The sequence below is a fragment of the Macrobrachium rosenbergii genome, chromosome 15 (assembly GCF_040412425.1).
Source record: "Macrobrachium rosenbergii isolate ZJJX-2024 chromosome 15, ASM4041242v1, whole genome shotgun sequence".
Classification (NCBI taxonomy): Eukaryota; Metazoa; Arthropoda; class Malacostraca; order Decapoda; family Palaemonidae; genus Macrobrachium; species Macrobrachium rosenbergii.
This window is the reverse complement of record NC_089755.1, coordinates 34,677,621-34,681,963: the sequence shown is the minus strand read 5'-3', so window position 1 is coordinate 34,681,963 and position 4,343 is coordinate 34,677,621.

Here is a 4,343-nt window from a genome sequence, read left to right as displayed (position 1 = left end):
GATGCAAAAGTTAATTGGTAGGGTGATTTTGAAGTGAAAGATTTAACAGGATTGCAACCTCTTTGAACCCTAAGGTACCCATCAGATGAGGATAATCCATCTGATAGCAGTGAGTGTTGGCTAGTGGAGAGGCCAACAAAATGGGGGGAAAAAGAAGAACTTGAGTAGAAGGCACAAGTAGCTAGTATGCTAGCTCGTGATGATCTAAAGCTGTATTCCTTGTCCGGTCCTAATTCTTGTGTGTGTATGTGTTTTGTACATTTGTTGGGTGTTGATTGTAGTGGATGAAAGGTGATTTTGATAGGGGAGAGAGTGATTGCTAAATAGTCAGCAGTTAGAGATGAGATGGAGTGGCCTTTGATTTGTTGTCAAGTTTAAAGCAGGGGTCGGGTCTGTTGTGTCTGATTTAAGAATTGGTAAGGAGAGCGGGTGGTTAAAGGTAAGGATCCTTTAGAGTTACCAAGGTGATGGGTAGAAGCATAGGAAGCCTGCAAATTCATGAATGTTTGCCAGTATGTGCTTTGTTATTTGGGTAGCTGTTCTTTCATTTCCTTCATATCTTGTTCTTAACTGTTCTGTTTCTGTACAGTCAAGAAGGTAGTGTTCCAGGGTTCTTCTGGGATTGTTTCACAGTACTTGCATGGTTGGGGGTTGTCTATCTATTCTTTGCCATGTGCACTGGTATCCTAGCCTTAGGCTCTGGATTATGACTGCTAGGGGGCAATTGTGACATGTCTTTGGTTATATTGTGTGATTTTTTAGGTTTCTACTAAAGTCCATGTATAATTTCTGGAGACCGTTTGTGAGCCAAAAAACAGCTCTTCTGACTTATGTTTGCCTGCAGTTGGCAGCTCTCCAGCTGCCTTGTTTTTCAGTTGTGCAGTGAGGGAGTGATTTGATACTAATGTTGCAGCAAACCTTACTTTTTGCTAAAGAATCTAAGTTTCGGACTTCCTATGGATTCCCACATGGCTCGAATCCAGTATGGTGTTATTTGTTTCCTGTTTTGATGGAGGCTTACGATTGCCCATTTATGCTTGATAGAAGTCTGATGTTTTCTTGCTTTAACTCCTTTGTTATATCCTGTACTGCTTTTGAGTCAGTATGAAATTGTTGTGTTTCCCTGCTATGCTGAGAGTCTTCTAGAGCTTTTTGCAAATGGCAATTAGTTCAGTTTGTAGGGTGGAGACATTGTCAGAGCCTCCAGCATCCTTTGAGGGTTGTTGAATGGACCCTGAAGCTGCTGCTGCTATGCTGAGATCTACTGATCCATCCGTAAAATATTCATTTGTGGCTGCAGTTTTCTGATTGCCTCTTGGGCTGCTAGCCTTAGCTGTTGAGCAGTAAATGCCTTTGCTTGCAGGAGGATTGTAAAGTTTATTTTGAATAGTTCAGGCTCTCTAGGGTGCTTGTTCTTTGTAAACAACATGGAAATTTATGTGATCGGCATATCTTCCTTGATTGCAGCAGCTTGATTCTGCATTTCTACTCTCTGCTTAAAAAAGCTGCTATGAGGTCACAGCATATGTCTTGGGGGGGTCTAGTTCCTCGTGAAGCTCAATGTTTTACTAGATCTCTTGAGTGGGCAGTTCCTGCTACCTTTCAAGGTTTTTCCGCAGTATGGATATGTTTCTTTTGATCTATTCTGTGAGTTAGAGATTGTAAATTTTTCTCGTTTCTCAAACACACAGGTTAGTCCATGTGGTGCACCTGTGATGAGTCTTAAGGCATTGTTCTGGATTACCTCAATTTTTGTTCTGTTTGTGAGGCGAGTAAGGACAGGTGCTAAACCCAACAGTTGACCTCTTGTCTGTATGTAGAAGGTTTTGAGGGCATGGTATACTGCTCCTTGTTTTAGAGAGGTGATTCTTCTCATGGCATTGTGCCTGCCTTTGATTTTTTTTGCTTGAGTATTTTCTATTTCTTTTTACTTGGAGAGTTGTTTGTTGATATTTACTTCTTAGGTACACCCAAGTTTTCTACCCATTCAATGGGTTCACCCAAAGAGTTGTATTTCATTTGGCTTTAGATCATGTTTAATTGCGATTGCTTTGGTTTTGCTGTATTGATTTTTAGACCAAGATCTGGAATACAGCTATTTTCAATTTGGTGTGTTACTGCATTTTGCATATTTTGGTAGGATCTGTACCTGTGTGCTTACTACACACATCGTCTGCATATGTGAAAATTTCCACTCCTCTGGGAGGTGATTGTGGCTACATTTTCCATCAGTACATTGAAGAGCCAGAGGCTGAGTATTCTTTCCATGTGGTGTTCCATTTTCTGGTTGAGAAAAATCTGTGCTTGCTCCTTGAAGGTGACTTGGCTTGTCTGTTTTGCTTGTCCCCTTTGGCCCATGCTAATAGGTTACCTTAACTTTTTGTCCACCAAGGTTGCAAGGATGATAGCTGATGGTTAGTTCGTAGGTTTTTTCTAGATCGAGAAAACTACAATTGATTTTCTGTTGTTAATTGTTGCCATTACATCTGCTAGGCATTCTTGTGTGACTCAGCCCCTTTGTAACCATATAGTCGATGATGTAGTGGACTGTTTTCCATAGGAGTCTGTTTAGTAACATTCTTCTCTGCAGTCTTTTCTGCAGACTGATGAGAGAGATGGGCCTGACAAGTTTGGTTCCTTGGGTTTGGGAATTGGCTGTGTGTTTTGTTGATTCCATTGTGTGGGTCTGACTTGCTGGTGTATGTTCTGTTGATTATGTGGAGGTACTTCCTTGGCTGTTGTGCCCATATTTTTCAGCATGCTGTATGCCGATCATGTCTGATCCTGGAGCTGTGTTCTTTCCTTTTTGGGGGCTTTGTTAAGCTCAAATTGTGAATGGGGGTGTCAGTGTCGTCAGGCTCATTGCACGCTGTGTTGATAACTAGCCATCTTCCTGATCTAGTGTCACCTGCCTTTCCCTTGTGGCTGGTGGCAGATGTGCCGTTTTGGTCCTGTCAGCAAAATGCATGCCAGCAAGTCTGTTCGCATCGAGTGGGTTGGGATGATGTGCTTGTGGTGGACTGATCTTTCCTGATACCTTGTTGAACCACCACCATATTTTCGCAATTGGGGTTAGACGGGTCATCTGAGAGCACCAGGTTTCCTGCTTTACTTCTCTGGCTGTTTGGGTTGCATGGTTCATTACATCCCTTAAGACAGCATGTAGTTCATCTGAGGGTGTTTCCTGAAGAGCATTTCTTTGATTCTTGTTAACTTTTGTGGGGGTTTTGTTTTGTACAAAGCCTCAACAATTAGCCAAGCATTTGCTGCACTTGTTTTTACAAAGATCCTCCAGTTGGTTCATGTTTTTGGGCTTTCGAACTGTTGGTTTCAAACACTCACCAGTTGACTGTCAGATGTGGCTGTTGGAGGAGGTGGGGAGGTGTTTTTGTTATCCTTATGTTAGTTTCTGTTGCAAAGTGATTACTCAAACAGATGGCGATGTGTGGCATTGAGAGACTATAAGAAAATGTCTGGTGTTTGTCGGCCACAAACAGATGGCGATATTGAGAGACATAATAAACTTACAGTGATGAAACATATATCAATGGAAAGGGCCAGAAATTCTACATATGGCCAATTGCATGAGATTCGAGACAGATTAATGAATACAAACGTGCAGTAGCATAATATATGTGAAATGGCGAGACGTTTGCATCTTCACAAACAGAAACATACGTACAGTTTGATACAGAAGATTCGGTGGAAACATTATGAGTACATGGTTAGAATGTCAGCATGGCAATGCAAGTAGTGGTGATTGTACATATATCAAGACAACAATGGTTAGGGAGAAACAGACGGAAATATTGTATGGTAGAAGTTTCGTTCCTTCAGAGAAAGAAAACGGGATGCTCTTGTTTTGTCTTGTCCCCTCCGATGGATGACGAACACACGAACACACACGTGTGTTTGGAAGAGACGGCGACGGGCTCTTACAAACCAGTCAACATCCAGCCAGTATGTAACTCAATCCCGTCCTTACAGAGAGAGAAAGAGAGAGAGAGAGAGAGCAGTCCTTCTAATCAATAACACACTGATAATGAAAAAGAAAAAGGTCTGTCCAATTATCTTCAAGGTGAGAAAAACGCACATATGGCGGCCTCCGAAACAATGGCAGAATCAAACAGACTAAAAATAAGGCGCTCCACCTGCACGGTTTCCTTACTCTCGAAACGGGACAACGTAAACTTCGACGTTATCAATCTGAATTAAAAATTTTTCCTGATATTATTGGAGCTTTCGGTATGCTGGGTAGTCCTGAAATTCCTCATTTGAAACAGACAGACTTTTTTTTTTTTTTTTTTTTTTTTTGTAAAATTTAAAATTTTTCGCACGTAACT